At 36.5% G+C, this 20,112-nt stretch overlaps 1 protein-coding gene and 1 long non-coding RNA gene across 2 annotated transcripts in view; one reads left to right on the top strand and one right to left on the bottom strand.

The window, feature by feature from the left end:
* Nucleotides 1-1,680: 1,680 nt before the first annotated feature.
* The window catches only part of LOC117417401 (arylacetamide deacetylase-like), a 29,841-nt gene continuing 11,409 nt past the window's right edge, over nucleotides 1,681-20,112 (top strand). The window contains exon 1 of the mRNA XM_059034450.1: nucleotides 1,681-1,748. The gene's annotated coding sequence lies outside the window, so the exon portion shown is untranslated. The remainder of the gene's footprint in view (nucleotides 1,749-20,112) is intronic.
* Nucleotides 18,432-20,111, bottom strand: LOC131740051 (uncharacterized). Its single transcript, XR_009330671.1, has 2 exons — nucleotides 19,996-20,111; nucleotides 18,432-19,098 (listed from the first exon to the last, which is right to left on the bottom strand). It is a non-coding gene; the product is annotated as an uncharacterized LOC131740051 (long non-coding RNA).

Raw genomic sequence — 20,112 nt, 5'->3', positions numbered from 1 at the left:
CTGCGTGCTGCAACCACTCTGCCACAGTTGACTATAGACATTTTTTTATTATTATTTAAAAGGTACATTGTGGGTGATTTTGAAGGCACAGCAGGGAGGTAGGGTACAGCAGGGGTGGCTGGAAGTGAAGGTATGGGTGGCTGCAGTACAAGTATTCACAAGAGTTCTGTTTCCTGTTGGGCTAAGGAGGCAGTTCATCTTCATTACCCAATCTGTCTGCACTTTCAGCAAAGACTTTAAGGTGTGTAAAAAAATGGTTGGCTCAGTTAGTGAAGTCAGGTGCACGAGGGACAAGTTTAAACTGACGCTAACTTCAGCTCAACATGAGTTTTGCATGGCTGAGATCTGAATCTTTTTATGTTTTACTTATCAAGCTTCTGAGTTATAAGTGGACTAAAAACTATTTACCCGCCATCATAACCTTAATATAAAGCACAAAAGTAAGACAATTAGTGCCAGTATTATTAGTTTAGAAAATATGGTTTTGCATCAATAAAGTAGAAATAAATGACATGATTATGAACATCTCTACACTTAGAAATGGTGTTTACCTTCATGGCAATTGCATCTTAGCAAAGGGAGCAGATGGAGTCTTTCAGTCTGTTTTCTATAGCAAAACTCTTACCACGTGGTGTCCATAAGATTATCGTGTTATGATAAAAAAAAAGTAAATTTGCCATGTTTATTTCTGAACCAACTATCAGTCAGCCATGAAAGCAAATAATTGTTTATGGTTCTTTATTTCCAAGTATGTGTCTGCTTAATTTTTGGCTTAACAACGTACTTTGCTGTACATTTTTGCGCTTCAGAAGATGGTTTTTGAAGAGAACACTGTGTGTTCCAAGTACTCTAAGTTCAGCTAGTTGTAATGAATTGCTATCTCAGCCCACTGAATTGAATGGAAAGGCAAGGGCTGAGCACAAACCGCAAACCATAAGGTTCTACAGTAACTTCTTTACAGTCTAGGGTTATAGGTCATGCCATTGTTCTGGTACTATAATCCCCTAGCAGAATTTTACTTTGTTTTTAAAGTCAACAGAGTGCTTTACTATAGTAACCAGGAGGTCTGACTCATTGTGTGACCCTGAGCAAGTCACTTAACCTCCTTGTGTTCCATCTTTCAGGTGAGACGTTGTTGTAAGTGACTCTACAACTGATGCATAGTTAACATACCCTAGTCTCTGTAAGTCACCTTGGATAAAGGTGTCTGCTAAATAAACAAATAATAATAATAATAATAATAATAATAATAATAATAATAATAATACAGCTAAGCTTGTAAGTCATGATGTCTGGAATACAGCAAACGTATTGCATGTTAATGTGTGTGTGTATGTATGTGTGTGTGTGTATATATGTATGTATATATATATATATATATATATATATATATATATATATATATATATATATAGATAGATAGATAGATAGATAGATAGATAGATAGATAGATAGATAGATAGATAGATATGGTATAAAAACACATTTAAATTAAGACAAAACTAGAAACTTTTATTGTGTATAAATCCGCAGTGTAATATAGTCCCAAATTTAATTTAATTTTATTCATTGTTCGCTTATTAAAAATAAATTGCACACGTTTGTTTATTGTGAATTTCTGCATCGAAAGTGCCATCTCACTAGAAACTGGAGGACTGAGTACAAGTTGTGATGATGGGCGGAGTTTCAAATGACACTAAAGGAAGTAAAGGGAACAACTGTGACGGAGACTGAAGCCGGATCTTGAAGTGAGTTTGTGAGCTTGTTATATGCGAGGCACACATATTCTTGTATGTTTTCATCCTTTTGGATCTCAAAAGATGTTTTTGTTAGTTGTAGGACACCCACGCGTCCGAGTCGTGTCAGATTAAGTTGACAATCGAACCAGATTTTATGCACGAATCAGACTGCGGTGTCAGGGGACAGTACCTCAGTTTCCTGCAGACACTTTCGATCCAGGCCGGTAATTTGGGGGGTGGTGTCTGGCCTTGTCGTTACCTGCTTTTCTAAGAGTTTTCATGACTAACAGGAATACATTATTGCTGGTTTTAAACTCGCTGTCAGCAGAGATGTTAAAACTTCTACTGTTAAAATATGTATTTAGTCCAGCTCAACGTTATAAAACTGGAGACTGAATACTGGTACCCATCTGAACTTCTTGCACTGGCATAAAATTCCCTTATGTTGTTGAGATTTTTTGGACTTATTTCCATAAAATTAATGTCAATATTTATTTATTTTAAGTACATTAACCAGTCCATGCTGTAGTTTTTGTTGTTGTTGTTTGTTTGTGTTTTTTTCAATCTTTGTTTTTTTCTGTTTCATTTAGCTGTTCCCATGTGTCTACTCTTGCTGGTGCACTTATTTTATTTATTTATTTATTTATTTTTTTCAAGCTGTGTTTATATATATATATATATATATATATATATATATATATTATATATATATATATATATATATATATATATATATATATATATATATATATATAAAGAATATGAATGTGGGTTTATTTGTTTTGTTTTCTGAGGGTCTGTTTTATCAGCACTATACACTGTTTCCACTGGTACCAGTATTTTATTAGGGTTAAGTGTACATTTAACTCATCATCTTTGAACAATTATGCAACTTTTAAACTGGGCAGCATGTTCTTCTCAGATGACCATGGCAAACGTAACTGCTCATTGGCACACTTTTAGAAAGGGCTCCGAACACGTGTCAGTAGACTTCCCGTTTCTTGTGACGTGGAGTACTGAAGGAATTCTCCTGGTCTTTTGAACCCTTGTGTTCATTTAGACAGAACTTAGACAGGGCTGCGTTAAATGAACCTTTAGCACTGAGAGACTGCTGTGCGGTGTGTTTTATTATTCTTGCATTAAATTCTCTCTTCATGGATACACAATTACATTTAATGAAATGGAACTTCAAATGGATTTAAACTCAAGCCCTTAACATTATTTCAACAGCGTGAAGTGCTGAAGCTTTGCTCCAGAGGTTGCACAATTTAACAGCACCTACTTATTGTAATTGGGATCAGTTACAATTTCAACCATCTGCTCAAGTAGAGTATTTTAAAAGGGGGTCCCCAGTGGTCACCTAGTAAAAGCTCAGCCACTTGGATTGCAGGCAGGGTCATACGAGGGTGCTTCCAATCTTGTTCACACCAAGTTGCCGGGAGCAGGGAGTGCTGCGTTTGCCTTTGTATTCTCTTGGTTCAGACAATTGATGAGGCGAGGGAATGAATATCACCCATTGGTCTGCAGTCCTCCTGATCAGTAATTGGTTTGCAGCTGGGAGGTAGCGATTTTTTTTTTTTTTTTAAGTGCAGTTTGGATGTAAGAAAAATATATATAAATCAGGTGTCTAATGTCATATTTTACACAATAGCATGTTGTCATATACAAAAGAAAGGGAGAAAGAAAACAAAACAATAAATGAGGTTCTTCCACAAAGGTCTGATTTAATCATCTAATAACAGCGGTAAATACAATTGTAAAAAAAGAAATTAAACAGCAGGCCTTTTTTACATTTATTTTGATGGATGAGAATGTCTCTTGGCAAATGTTTTACTTAAAATGCCTAAAAAGAGACAGTATGACGGTGACAGACATCTGCATTTCACTTCATCAGCTGGGCGCCATATTACAAATGAAAGAAAAGGAATGCTGGTATGACTTCTACAATCTGTTTGTACTGCATGAGAGTACATGTGGAAACATTAAAAAGGAAACCAATAAAAAACACATAATAATACAAAATAAATACATCTGAGAAAACAGTGACAGCGCCTGAGTTGCCAAAATACTTTTCTAGAATAATTTTCTATTTCACTTGCATTACCTGTGCTTTTCCGCTTTCTGTACTTTTCTTATTGATTTCCAAGACTGACCAAAATGGTTGTGGATACTGCTGATTACTCCTAATTACATAACAAATATCAAACAAAAACGTACAACGTACAAATTCAATTAAATTCTATGAACAAATGAGGGTTCTCAAATATTATTATGAGATGTACGAAGGCTGCAGGCAATTGCGACACTTACAATTGCATCCATTTTTAAGAACTTTTGAAAACATTTTTTAAACAGTCACAATTGTTGCTGGCATTTCCTAGCCTGATTTTTCTTGTGGGTTGCCAGTTGTGCTCAATGCATTTTTGAGGCGAACAGCCAAATACCTATTGTATTTTTCCCTAAAAGCAGGGTCTACTTACAAGCCTTGAAAACACATTTCGTGGTCCTTTGAAAAATTTGTGTTAATGAGAATTGACTGTCCTCCTGTAAGTATCATAACTTGTCAATGCGGAACCATGATCTATTTTATGTTAATTGTTTAGGCTGCCAAGTTAAAGGAAACGCTAAAGGAAAAAGAAAGTGCGCTAGGTGTTCAGTTGATTTTACTACTGTACTGTACAAAATTGGTACTCTCCCGCCTAGACTACTGCAACTCCCTCCTGGCTGGCCTCCCTGCGTCCGCCACCCGTCCACTGCAGCTCATCCAGAACTCCGCTGCTCGCCTGGTGTTCTCTCTGCCTCGCTTCTCCCATGCAAATCCACTACTCCGCTCACTCCACTGGCTCCCGATCACCACTCGCATCCAGTTCAAGACTCTTGTACTAGCCTACAGATGCCTTGACCAGACTGCACCCAGCTACCTCCAGACCCTCATCTCTCCCTAGACCCCCACTCGACCTCTCCGCTTCGCCTGCACTAGAAGACTGGCTCTACCTCCTCTACGCTCCCCTGCCTCCAAAGCCTGCACCTTCTCGTTATCCTTCAGGCTCCCTCTGCAGCAGCAAACCACAACTCAACTCCCGCCATTTATTTGAACAATGTCGCACGACTCTCGCAATAGAGATCTTGCTAAGAAGGCGCAACAAATATTTAAATTAGTAAATTAACATATTTTCTCTTTGTATATATACGACAAAATGTCTACTTTGCCAAGTGTCGCAATGAAAATGCAAATTGTGGTATTTTTGTGCTGCGACTGGGCCATCTTAGTACACCTACCACTGAGTGTTTTGAAGTTTTAAAAATATACTGTATTAAAAGCCAAACCAAACCACAAGCAATAACTACTCTCCCATCCTTTGGGAACAGATATCTTGTTTGAGTCGGTGTGATACAGGGGTATGGATCCGTATTCGGGTACTACCATGGTGGTCGATGAATACATACAGACTCGCATGTGTGTCATTTTGTCTTCCAAATCTGCAGTAACTGGCAGTGTCTTCAAAAGGCTCTTTTACTTAGTGAAGACTATAAAACCCAAACCTGCTGACTATTGCATGTATTGCAGCAGTGTGGAGTAGTGGTTAGGGCTCTGGACTCTTGACCGGAGGGTCGTGGGTTCAATCCCCGGTGGAGAACACTGCTGCTGTACCCTTGAGCAAGGTACTTTACCTAGGTTGCTCCAGTAAAAACCCAACGGTATAAATGGGTAATTGTATGTAAAAAGAATGTGATATCTTGTAACAATTGTAAGTCGCCCTGGATAAGGGTGTCTGCTAAGAAATAAATAAATAAATTGAGTTACAGGTTTTTGACTTAGGCCAAGGGCAATGTGCTTTCCATGTCACAGGCACATAAATGTAATAATGCTGTTCTATATTTTTGGTAGGCTATATTTCAAGTATTTATAGTGGGCTGTAACAGTTTTAAGATGTATAGTTTATTGAGGCTTATCAAGTAAAACCTCTAAAAACTTTATTGCAAAATAAAGAGTTGCAATTTGGCACATAATTCAATAATCCCCATGACAGTGTAAAATAATCACCTTGGATCTCCATTGCTCTAAGAAACGTTATAAAAGTAGTTTCATTGTAAAAGAATACGGCTGAGTGATTCAATTATGACTGCTTATTCATGTTACAACAGACTTGATCTACATGTCCATACACTGTGGTCTAAAGAGGCAATAGTGTTCATGTAAATGACTAGCTTCAATTTACGGTTAACGTGCCACATATTGAAAGCTGCTTACAGTGAACCATTTTTATCAAAATGTTAGCAAGCTGCAATTTGTCGTAAGTTTTAGAAATGTCTTTCATTCCAGTATTACATTTGTTTCAGCATTGAACCACACTTCCAGTAAGATGGACTTGAACATTTCTTTCTCTCTCTTTTTTAATGGAGAACCAATAGCTGATCCAGAACAAATACAAATAAAAACCTAAATAATTATAATCTATTGCCTTGTTTTCATACACCTGCCTCTCAAATGAACTGTAGATATAAACCTTTTTTTTTTTAAATGCTTTCAAAACGTACAAGTTTAGAAAGGTGGAAATGCAACCAGACTTTTTAAGCTAGTATGGTATCCATTTTGGAGTGTAGTAGACTCTATCTGTCTGGTTTTGGAATGAGATAAACAGTGATCCAGAAAATCTGTTTGTATTTAATGTGTGCTTGCAAGTGAATGGACCTACTCCAGTGTTGAGTTACAACTTTTAATGATATTAAAGAAAAAGAAAAGAAGATTCCAGTGGAGTAGACACATGAAATACTTTCTAGGGTTGTCCTCACACTTATTCAAATGACATTTATGAGACGTTAGAGGTTAATAGCTCAGAGGGTGAGCAGTCAGCATGTGGATGGTGGATGTCATTTCGGATAAACATGATGAAAGACTACAGCTACAATCTCCTTTCTGGTGCTGGTCACAAAGGCAAATGCACATCTGTGTAAAGCCGGTGTTAGTTCATAAAATAACGAATAATGTAAATAATCCCTGTTATTTATAGTAACATTGGGCCTTTGTCACAAAACCTTAACCCATACGTTATTCAAGATGGTTTTGAATATAAAATTAAGTGTTACACTGAATACTTCTACATTTTGTAAAAGTTAAACGAATACCTTAAATTAGCCTTATATTAGAGACCATCTGTTAGATGAATATTGATATATGTACACATTTTGTTATTAAATGAATGGTTTAAAATCTGTTGCAAGACGGTGGCTTTACAGCTGTGGCCAAAAATTTAGCATCACTACAGAATTAACAAATTTTACTTCATAAAGTCGAATGAAACCTGCTGAATAATGGTATGTTGACACTGAAATACATACTGCTTTGCAGTTTTCCATATACTTAATGAAAAACTGACAAACATTGAAAAAATGTGAACTTTTGCAATACCATGTTGTAGTTTCTTTGATTACAAGATGTTAAATAAAAGATCTAAATTATCTTCGTATAGTTTTTTTTTTAATTATATCTCAATCCTACAATTCTAGGTGATGCAAAACTTTTGGCCATAGCTGTAGTGGTGATTATTTAAGCTACAGCAGTAAAGAAGTGTCTACATTTCTGGTAGCCAAGTCTGTTTCAAAAACAGAAGATAGATACCATACAGTACATATAATCAAAAACCAGCTTATTAAAATAAACGTCCGTCAGTGACAACACATCTCAGTATGGATGTATAGAAATTGAATACAAAATGGTAAACATGTGAACCTGCACTCACAAATCTGAATGGATATCTAGTTACTATATTTGAGCCTAGTGCTCATTTTATAAAACAAATTCTAGGTGAAAAAGAGGAAATGTAACATACGGCAGTTAGTATTTTTTGTTTTATTTCCTCAGGTTTGTAGCATTTATTTCTAAAATCCAACTTGTACAGTAATTAATAATAATAATAATAATAATAATAATAATAATAATAATAATAATAATAATAAAGACATGTTCATGAATACTGAAACGTTGCGTTTCACAGGCAGCTGTGAGATAAGGCATTCCTGATACTCGGCTTGCTTGTTGGTTTCTGAGGGTCACGTAGTGATTTGTCATTTTAGAAAGAGACTGGAATGGGATTGTAACATCGTAAACAGCAAGCTGTTTACTGGATTTGGTGATGTTAGTCGACCTGGTCTTTACTGAGTCATAACCCCCCTCCTGACAAAAAAAGCTGTTAGTTTTATGAGTCTTCCAAACAATGCTTAACTAGTTGCTCTCTTGTCACAGTATTAGCCTTTTACTCTTTTTCTACACTTAATGCATGGTGCTCACATAACACAATTCCTCAGTGATACTGGATATGCACCCCATGGTAAGCTTGAGCTTCTTACACTAGCATCAACCATATTGCAACACTGTTTGACAAACAGATTAAGGGGAAATTGCGCATGGTTTCAATAAATAAATCAGAAAAGTTCAAGTGCTGTGGTAATGCTGTCTTCTTTATTGTCGGGATTAAAAACAGATTAAACAGAAATTCATTGGCAGCTACTATGGGAAAAGGTTGCCTAACAGAAAAATAAATTAAAACAGAAATTTCTAATGAAAACAATCTATAGCAACATAAACATCCCTGTGGTTTATCATAACCCCTTTTTTGTTCCTGAAATCAAGTCCAGGAACAATCATCTCCTTTGAATTGCTGTGTACAGCACACATGGAAAAACTTTGAGAATGTACATGAGAAGAACTTGTATCACACATTATTAAAAAAAAAAAAAAAAATGCAATGTATATCACATCAGAGATCCAGACAGAGCTGCATTGACTTCACTGTCCGATGCCAAATGGCTAATTATACACTACGGGAGCAGGTGATGCTAAGCAATGAAGCAATGTCATTTGCATTGATACAGATTCTGTTCATAATTCTTAAGCGCAGGTGTTGGAATAAATCAGATGTATTTGTCATTCCATAGTGATTTAAAAAAAAAAAAAAAACTAACATGGGAAAACAATCTAGTGACTTTATGTGTATTTACTATTCTTAAGGGACCATGCTGAATTTAATATATACTAGTATAAACTACTGTTATAGAGCAGTGCTCTTCTCTCTTGGGATCTGAGGCGAGACAGACATGTCTCTGACAGACAGGCATTGGTAGATTTGGGGCTGAGCAATACTGGAAGAATGTACAGCTTTTACAAGAACCACCCAATGGCCTGGGGAACTTGTATTTTTCCAGAAATTAATCAATCGCAGTATTATTATTATTATTATTATTATTATTATTATTATTATTATTATTATTATTATTATTATTATTTATTTCTTAGCAGACGCCCTTATCCAGGGCGACTTACAATCGTAAGCAAATACATTTCAAGTGTTACAGTACAAGTAATAATACAATAAGAGCAAGATAAATACAATGACTTTGGTTCAAGCAAGTACAAGTGTGACAAAATACAATTCAATAATACAGCAGATAACAGTGACAGTGATAGTTACATCAGGATATGATTAAATACAAAATACTACAGATTAAACATATGGCAGATTACAGTACTCTGAAGTACAGGATTAAATGCAGCAAAATAGGGGGCAGATAAGAGCAAATAAAGGCAGATAAGAGCAAATATATAAACGTATTGCATGCAGAGACATGATGCTGCGTTACATGAGGAGAGACTGTATAAGAAATAAATAATAATAATAATAATAATAATAATAATAATAATAATAATAATAATAATAATAATAATAATATACCAGGGCTGACCAATAGATGGCTCCACAATATGGCTCGACGCTCAGTAGCTTTTAATTGGCACAGCAAATATTGAATCAGTGTGTAGCAAAGTTTACCTTTTTTGTTTGTTCCTTTGTTATTTTTTGTTTTGTTTCTTATGGCTCTTGCAGTCAAAAAGGTTGGACAGTTCAGTTCAGTTACCATTTACTATTAAAATAAACACAACTAATGTGAACTGGTGCATTACATAATTAAAATAAAATTAAAAAAACTAAAAACCATTGCCCCTTTAAATAACCAGCTATTTAACCAGCCTATTTATACTTATGTATAGACACAATGGTTATTGTCCTTGGCTTATTTTGGTAAAATAATGAAGCAGAAAGAAGAAAAAGGGGGCAGTTATTAAGATATTCATTGGGATTTGTATTTACCCAAATATAACAAGTGTTAGAAATGGGACGAGAATGTGAAGGTGTGAATAGGATCATGATGCTCCCTGAGGATTTTGAGTTGAATGAGTTGGCGCAGGGAATTGCAATCAATGCCTATGTATGCTAAATGAGCTGGTTGTAACTTGTTAATTGATGCTTGTTAACAGGGGTTGAATAGTGGTGGATTTACCTCTCTGTGCATCTTTGGGGTCTGGCGAAAGGTTTGGAGAGAGTGTTTATTTTTTTTGTTTCTGTTCCCCTGTTGATCACGTAATAGTATTTCCCAGGTATTTTTGCTCTTCAGTTGACTTCTTCAACTTCTGCATCTGCAGTGTTTGAAATAATCACGATTTTTAAACATGTGTGTGTGCGTGTGTGTGCGTGCGTGTTCAAGCCTACAGTAATTGTATCATCGGTAGCATGTTAAACCACAGAGCTTGAATTAACAAATTACCTGTTTATGTAGAGACCTGAGAGATTTAACTGTTGTCATAAATGATTTAGCGAGTTCCATGGCAACAGTCAAAATTAACAAAATACTTATTTAGCATACTGAAACATCTGTTATTTGCATTGGACGGTTCAGCAGGGGCTTTATCAGTTTTATTTTATATTGTCTTACTACATTATTTATTTTATCCTCTCTTTCTCCAGATGTTTTGGCTTTGCCCGAATGCACATTCGTAACTCTGTGGAAAATCTGAGCATCCTTATTTGTTAACTTATTACCCAATAATACATTTATAGTATTGTCAGTGGGAAGCCAATGATGTCAGGCCATTGGGTATTGCAAGAAGCCAACAGTGTGTCCTACTTTTGCAATGCCTCGTAGACTTATAAACAGTTTAACCTTTAACAATAGTGTAATCACATATGGATAGCAATGTAACTTTACAAACTTAAATCTTTATACAATAGAAGATTGAACTGAACACTTAAACGAAGGTACATTTAGGTATTACTCATCAGAAGTCATATCAGCAGGCTTTATTGTTCGGACAGTTCAGGGCTAGAGTCACAAAACTTTTAGTCACAATTTTTTTGTTGTTGTTTTTTTAGAAATGCAATTGCGATAATGACAATTTTGAGTTAATAACTTATAAATTATTATAAATGAGAAATAATATATTGTAATTATTAGCTGCTACTAGTGGTTCATCAATTTGTTCATTTGTTAATATTTCTCTTTAATTGCTGCAGGTTATGAATGTTATGGCATGTGCATTTTATTAGTGTCTTTGATCTATACAAGCTGTTTTAATGAAACACAATACCTTACAGTGTGAGCATGGGGGAATTCCAATACAGTGTTAAACTGAAACAGAGCATTTAAAATGAATAGCATAAGTAGAAAAGAAAACAAAATATTTTTTATTTCAATGTCTTAAAAAATAGAGGAATGTGCTGCTGGGCTCTTAAATCAAGAAACTGCTTTTTAAGTCACAACAGCTTTGTGCTGTGCAGCATTGATCTTAACCCTTAAAGTAGTTAGTCTGTCTCAGCGATCAGTTTTTCACAGTCTACTGAGGCTCATTTATCTACATGCGAAAATATTTCCTTTTCCTGGCCCATACCTTTTTCATTCCATTTGTCCACACTGCAGCATGCAGTATTTTACCTGTATGAGTGAGAACAATATGGATTGTATTCATAAAGCATTAGCAGGCAAAAATATTTTGTTAAATAACATGTTATTAAAATAGCAGCTTGATACAAGATTAATGTAAACACTCTAACTAGTAAAAGCAATCATTCCATCTGTTCTTTTTAATTTTTTAAAACAAAATTGCAGCATATGGTCATTGAACACACAGGTGCTAATTGTTTAATATATAGTCACTGTAGTTAAAGGGGTGGTTAAGTGTTAAAAAAAAGGACAAACAAAAACCACACAGAAAAATAATAATTGCACTATTTATTAAATTCCCAACAGATTAAGGAAGTCAAAAAAAAAAAAAAAACCCTTGCGCACAATTTACTGCTTTTGAATGTGCGTGTGACATTCCCTTGCAGGCACCATGAATTATGCCCATTAAATATATATTCCCCATGCCTGCGAGCCCGCGGACAATACTTTGGGAACATGCTCGGCTGCTCTCCATTTGATCTCGGTCCAGAACATTTATTCCACCAGGTGACACCGTGGATGGAGATAAATGCATGTACGCTCATTAATGAGAGAATCAGATAATCAGTGGAAAATACGGCTGCTTTTAAAATCATGTCACCCCTTTTAACGCTGAGGACAGCTGCTTGTGGTCGAAACATGTTCGTTTTTAACTTTTAACCTCCGTAATTAATGAATAGAGAATACAAATTGCGCGATGAAGAAACTTCATTTTTGAGTTTTTGTATGAGTGCGAACCTTTGAAACGCTAACATAACTGAAATGTAGACTAATTGGGTAGGGTTTATTTTAGATTTCACCAAGTGATACAATTAAAAAATACTGACATCATACGTATCTTGTCACAAAGGCTTAGGAATTTAAATAAGCTGCCACTAGAAATTGACCAGTTCAGCATTCTCTCTTTTTTTTATATCTATATCCTATACATTCCAGATAGAAGATGTTATTGTATTATATTATGTAAGATTTGACATCTCCAATGTGTGGAAAAAAAGCTTTATTAGAAGAAGAGCTATATTAGAAAAAAAAAACAAAAAAACGCTAACATGCTGGTATACAGAGGGCTGAAACACATTTGCTGGCACTCTAATGCTTTATGAATGATGGCAGAAGGGTTCTGGCTACTAGAAATAACCTCTGGCTGGTATTGACAAGATGAACTAAACGTGTCTGCACAGAACCCTGCAATGAAAGTTGATTGCCCCCTTCACTCTTTTGCAGCGTTGTTGTTTCAACATGTTCCAGGAATGTATCTACAAGAGGTTCTTGGTCAAAATGACAGTGTTACAGACATGATTCAATAAGTCTGAAGCCAGGTGTTGTCAGAGCCATGTGTGAAACTTATTACCTGTATGTGGCCGGTAGGTCAGTACTGTCACTCATGCAGAGCCCTGTATCCTTTTAGAAGTGTTGCTCCATTAAGCCTGTGACCTAGGGTTTTGCCAAGAGCAGAAAAAGATGCTGATAAGCATCCATGTGATCGATCACAAGGATATCTATCACATTCCACTGAGCTGACAGGGTAACCATGCACGTTTCCAGGTCAGTTCCTACCAAAAATATATTGCTGCACCCTTAACCTAATATCCAGAACAGATCTTCCCATTTCATTATTTTATTTGTATTCTTGCTTTTCCCACCACTCCCTTTTATGGTCCATTTCATACCCTGGTATTCACCACTCTTCAAGAATATAAAACAAAGGCCTCACTCCTTGTGGGGTGACCTTAGCTTGGTAATCCCTACTAAGGTTCCAAATGACCTTCTTTAGCAACAGAAGTTCCAACTGTCCAACATTTTGACCTCACTACATTCAGCAGTAAGGGTTTAACATTTAAGGTGGAACCTTAAATTAATCCTTTTTATTTATTTATTTTTTTAGTTCTGTTTAGCATTATAATGCAATGGATAGGAAACACCTGCCAATATCCAAAAACTGCTCCCTAGTTCAGCCTTCTGCAGAATTCCTGTGTTTTTGGGAGATAGGATACAAATGCATGCAATAAAGGGTTAAACTAAAACGATATGAAAAACAAACAAAAAAAAAAATTCATCCCTTTATATAATCATTTCAGTTAACGTCATTAAGTTACATACCAGTTATTTATTCAGCTGACACGGTTATGAATTTGGCATGAAAAACCAAGGCTGAAAAACTGTAGTGCATCTCCTCCTAAATGTGTTTATCACAAATGTTTGTAACTTGTCATGGGAGATGTATAGCTGCTGTTTCCTTCACTTCGTCCCTGGTAATTGTAACTGTATGTACTGAGTACCACCAATGGCTGTGTAATGCTCATATTGATTCAAAACCAGCTGATATTCCAGTGGTTTACTTCTACCTAGGGCCCCCTTAAAACAAATCCAGAAAGCATGTCTGTGCACTTTACAGCTCCCTGTGTACTTCTTCAGATACAACTCAGGCATTTTTCCCCATTTGCTGCATCTTTAACACATCATTGTACAATTTATGTCTCTTAGTAAAGATGACCACATATTTTATAGGTTTGCATTTTAGAATTTTTTTTTTTCAATTTCGTGGCACAGTGCTTTTTAATATGCCATTTATTTGTAATATATGTATGTGCTAAACAGTTATTTCTAAATACTTTCTAAATATTAAAATAAAACTCAGTCAATGTGGTAGTCAATGCGTTCAGACATAGCCTTCTGTTGACACTTTTATTGAATGACAGCCTATATTGACCATCCTGTTTTCATTTCCTACTGGTATTTTTCTCAGTTGCATGTTCAACTTAATCATACCTCAGGAACGAATAAAAAACGGTGGGGTATGAGTAATTACTTTTTCCAAATAATGTTTTTTGCTATACAGGTAACAATTAAAAAATATATAACGATAATTAAAATAAAAAAAAGTATGGGACTCTCTACCTTATTAAGAAAGAGTTTATGCCCTCCTAGCTCTAAGTCAGTTCTTACACAAGACTTTTCAGTGCACAGAAAGCAAGCTACAGCAGGTAGGTAAACATCCAGAAAGTATTCAAATGAATATATTGTACTGTTTATATTACAGTAGGACCTATAAAAACAGAGGTTGAAGCTCTCTTACGAAACACCACCTCCCTGTAGAGATACTACAGTGCTAGTAAATGAATCACGTGAACACATTTCAAAAGAAGTCTGGATTGTATTAAGGTGTGTTACTATAAGCCAAATGATCATTTAGAGATATCTCGAAATGCATTTCAAGATATCTTAAATTGAATTGCAGACATCTCAAACTAACTCGATTTCGCGATTTTTGCAAACTAATTTTGAGATATTGAATTTGAGAGATCTCGAATTGAATTTGAGTTAGTTTGAGATGTCTGCAATTCAATTTAAGATATCTTGAAATGCATTTCGCGATATCTCTATATGATAATTTGGTTTGCCATAGTGTTAAATCTTGCTCACTGCTCTGCAAATGAACAGTGTGCTAAAGTTGACAAAGTGCACTGCCTATTAGTTTTCCTTTTTTATTTGGAAAATAATAATACTTTCTAAGTATTACTAAGAAGATACTTGTTCATTATCTAGATTGTTGAAATTGAAAAACTGTATGTAAATCAGCTAGATGTACAGTATATTCACTGGGACTTTCAATGACAAACAGCTGGCTTTATAATCTCAAGTGCATGATTTAAAAGCCATTTTTAAATATTGTTCCACGCTGGCTTTGGAAATTGCACAAATACAATTTTCCAAAAACAATTCCTTTCCTGCTGCAATAAAATACATTGATTTCTTGGCTCATGCATCTTCAACATTTGAATGAAAGATAAATCTAATCTTCTTCCTGTGAAGATGCCAATGTATATTTCATATTCTATAGCGCTAAATAATAAAAATGTTTAAAAAAAAAAAAAAAAAAAAGTCTATACTGCATTTACAGTACTGTACTGAATATAAGTTCACATGGCTTCCAGTTGCAGGTTGCATTTCAAGACATCTGGCGCCATCTTGAGGAGCTAATACTATAGTATGGTAACTACAGTTCAATAACAACATTTGTTTATGCCACAAGCAGCAAATAGCAGCAAATGCAGTTGTTCTTTTAGGACTTAAACCTGCATTACATTTCAAGTTATTTGCCTGGCAATAGAGTTGAATTTATGCAATACAGTACTCATTTTAATATCCCTTTATAATATGTTTTTAAATTGTTGTTTTTTGTGTGTGTGTTTTTATTTAATTTTAGTTGATTTCCTAGACACTGCATGTCAACACAGTGGTACTGAGGGAATTATGATGCCTCTAGCAGTCCTGTAACTGCAGTCTGTTTTTGTGGTTATTAGATTTAATAACTAAAATGTCACCCTCATTTTCCTGATATGAAAGATGTATTAGCAGACACAAACACCACCAATATACAACATAGCACGGTCTGTATTATTGCTACAACAATATCGCTTTAAGGTTAATTTAAGACCTTATTTCTGCTATGGTAGATTCCTTTGTTTTTATTTTGTTATTTCTAAAACATTTAGTTTGGATAGTTTAATTTACAATATGCATTATGATGATGTCAAAATGAAGCGCAAACTACATCTGCAACCAATAGTGATGACACAATGAAGGGGTTAATTAGGCACCAGAAGACCTCCAATAAATCACCCACTGGCACAGAGAACACTGCAGTGCTGGTTTCCTTGCACTGTATGCAGCACCACAGATTTGATCTATTTGCAGATGGCAGCAGAGTCCAGACTATTCCCCTGCAAACCGTGGACGGGAGCTCCCAGGGGGCGGCTCACAACTGGCTGAGCGCCACCTGGGAGGGGGGGGTGGAGGGCCTAGGTCGGACAGGGTGTCCTCGGCTCACCATGCACCAGCGACCCCTGTAGACTGGCCGTGAGCCTGCGGGCTTGCCTGTAAGCTGCCCAGAGCTGCGTTGTCCTCCGACGCTGTAGCTCTGGGTTGGCTGCATGGTGGGCCTGCAGAGTGAAAAGAAGCGGTCGGCTGACAGCTCACGCTATGGAGGACAGCGTGTGTTTGTCTTCGCTGCTCCCAAGTCAGCGCAGGGGTGGTAGCGGTGGGCTGAGCCTAAATACAATTGGGCATTTCAATTTGGGAGGAAAACAGGATTAACTAAATTGCTAAATTAAAAAAAAAAAACTGAACCAAGCTCAAATCCTAATCATGCTCCATAATTTGTAATGTCCCTAATTATACACGTCTGAAACATGTTGCTTTTTGCCATTGCAGTGTACAGTGCAGCCGCAGAGGTTCACTGACTCATTAGGTGCATCAGGGGGCAGGTCAAGCCAATATACTAAAAATGGCAAAAAACATCACCAGCTTTCAAATCTGTTTGACTTCAGATAAGGCACTCATGGATTTGGCTTTTCAGCACACAGGTGCGTTTTCTTTCACAACACTTACAATGAGAACAATACCTGAGCTCAGTGGCACTAGAGGGGAGTGCTCCAGTGCTGTAGCTGTGATTACAGGTAGATCCAAACATCTTCAATATTTACAGCGATGGCCAACTGTTTTGCATCACCCTATAGAATTAACTCATTTTGTTTCATAAAGTCGAATGAAACCTGCTGAATAATGTTGCATTAACATATTGAATTACATAGCGCTTTTGTAGTTTTCCATATATCTAATGAAAAACTGACAAAAATTGAAAAATGTGACACAAATCTAACATGAAATTCTTTACTACTATTATGGCTTTCGGTAGACATTTGCAATATCATTTTTGCAGTTTCTTTGATTACATGATGTTAAATAAAATATCTAAATTATGTTCATATAGTTTATTTTTATTTTGATTATGTTTCAATCCTAAAATTCTAGGTGGTGCGAAACTTTTGGCCATAGCTGTAGAAGCAGATAAAACAAGCTGTTAAGGTGTTTGCTAATGATGATTAGCTGATAAACTCACACATGCAGAGATGCAATGTGACAGTTTACACTGGACTATTGAAGTGAAGCATGCTACAGTGTCACTTTTTGTTTATATGGGTTTCAACCAGCCAAAGAGATTAAACTCGATTTAGTGTGTCTTTCTAAACAACCCTTAATGTGCACAGAAAACAAATGCCTGCTTTACTGCTTGGTGGGCCAGTGGTTAAAGAAAGGGGCTTGTTACCAGGAGGTTCCAGCTTCAATCCCAGCCATTGACTCACTGTGTGTGACCTTGAGCAAGTCACTTAATCTCCTTGTGCTCAGTCCTTTGGAGGAGATGTAAAACCAAGGTCCTTTTGTAAGTGACTCTGCAGCAGTTGTTGTTGTTGATGCAGAGTTCACCCCTAGTCTGTAGGTCGCTTTGGATAAAAGCATCTGCTAAATGACAAAATTAATAATAACAATAATAATAATAATAATAATAATAATAATAATAATAATAATAATAATTAGTTCAGTGGCAGTTCAATTTGGTATACTGTTCCCTTGCAGCTTTTTGGAAATACTATACACCACCATGCTTTCATCTCAGAGGATCACCCTTTTGAGCACAGGTTATAAAATAAGTATTGGTAGTTTTTTTCATTATTAACCTTCTTTTCACCTGTCTGCAGTATGTGTTGTTTGTGAGCCTGACAAGTTGCTCAATGACTTACATCATACAGGGTATGTGGCTCTTTGCCAGAATGCATCTTAAAGTCTAGTGTTACTGTCTAGCGGTGCTTCAGGGAAACAGTGAAACGAAGATGTTCTCTTTAAATAACCAAGGCGTATCCTGATTGGTAGCTATTGAGAAATGTAAGAAAGTGTTGAATAAAATGCATATAAATATCATGAAATGTATCCTATTTCCCATCTGTCTATGAGATTCAAACGCGTCACCAATGTGCAATGTGTGTTCTAACCACTATACCACTATATCACCCACAAAATAACAACCATTTCATAAGTAGAAAGATACCAGTGCCTGAGCGGTGGAAAAAAAGACATATTGGGAACATTGAATCTTTTAATAAAGACTGTCAATTATAACTCTTCACATACCATGTTAGTTTAAATGCTAAGAACGCGATGTACTGAATTGACTGGCCTAGCATGTGGCTATGTAAGGCTGAAAGGCATGTTGTTACCCTCTGCAGGCAGAAATATGCTGATTTAAAAAAACAGAATACAAGAGCTAGAATGGGTGAATGAATGAACAGCTACCTAATGTCATGTCTGGCCATTCTTTGAATGGCTGCCCTGGAGGGCAGCACTCTTTAATTAATACACCTGGTCAGTAGGGATATTGTGTGTTAATTAGCTTGTCAACATACAAGAAAACTGACACTGCTTACATAACATGTTTTAAAATAAAATCTCAGCTTAAGTTACCATCAGATATTTTTAACTTCAAAGATTCTCATTCTTATCCTCATCCAAGGTCACGTAAAGGTCACAATGTGTCACGTTTTTAGGGGGAGAGGGTCCCTGAGCGGACCTTACCGGCCATGCACCCAGTGAGCTCAGACAGACACCTACAGGGCTGGCCCTTGTTCTCCAGAGGCCCATAGCTCACTGACATCTGCTCTCGAGTTCCTAATTGTAGAATAGGAAGATGGCCTAGTCGTGGGATTGGAAGACGTCCACTGAAACTTCAGTTCTTGAGCTGTGTGGGGATTTGCTGCGGTGAGGAGAAAATTAGGGGGAAAATGGAGGGGAAAATAATTAGGCACTCATTTTAATTCTTGCTTATTAATATTAGCCGACAGCTTGCAAGTATTAAAGCAAGCAAGCATTTTGTATTTAACTCCCCCGCTCCAACTATTTAGGCAAGTCAGTCTCCTCAATAATGAATGCAAACATTCAAGCATTAATCACAGTAATATTAACAATAAAGCCGCGGGCAGCGTCTGAAGCCTAGGGTTGTCACGGTTACACCTGAATGCCCTTCCCACACATACAATTAGCTTGTTGCTCTGGGGGAACAAAGCCCTGGAGAATAATCTTATTCTGAAATAAACTGTATGACTCTCCCAGGTAGATTAACACAAATGTGCGTATATGAGTGTTTTCAAATACACCAAGAAATGACAAGAAAAAAAAAACTTGGGTGGTGCACAAGTATTTTGGGCTGACAGCAAAAACTGGATTACCATGTAAGTCAAAAAATATATATTGAACAAGCTCAAGTCACATAAATACTTTGTTATAGCAGAGCCTCACTATTACCAGATGGTACTGTACTATAACGCCAGGGAGGTTTTGTGATGCTCCCTGTGGGATCCCTGGTCAAGGTTTGTAGTTTTACAGGGCCAAGACTCAAACCTGGACTCTCCAGTCTGCTTGACTCAAGTCATTCCTATTCAAGCACCTTTGATAACAGCAGCAGACACTTTGCTGCTCCTGCATAGTGAACTTGGGTCTCCTCTGCCTCTTCTGCCTCTACAATGCAATGTTCTCTCTCTCTCTCTCTCTCTCTCTCTCTCTCTCTCTCTCTCTCTCTCTCTCTCTCTCTCTCTCTCTCATACACACACGCAACTTCACTGGACTCACCGTTCAGAGGAAAAAAAAACCACACCTGCTTATTTATGTTGTTACAAAGCGCACTAGAATATTGTTTTCTTTTTCTTTTAGAAGTTGTAGCCAGATGAACGAGAAGGAGTAGGATGAAGTAAACCTGGGTGCATCGCATACT

This window comes from Acipenser ruthenus, chromosome 12, assembly GCF_902713425.1.
Source record: "Acipenser ruthenus chromosome 12, fAciRut3.2 maternal haplotype, whole genome shotgun sequence".
NCBI classification, from domain to species: domain Eukaryota; kingdom Metazoa; phylum Chordata; class Actinopteri; order Acipenseriformes; family Acipenseridae; genus Acipenser; species Acipenser ruthenus.
The sequence above is the reverse complement of the archived record's forward strand: the minus strand, read 5'-3'. Positions and strand labels throughout refer to the sequence as shown.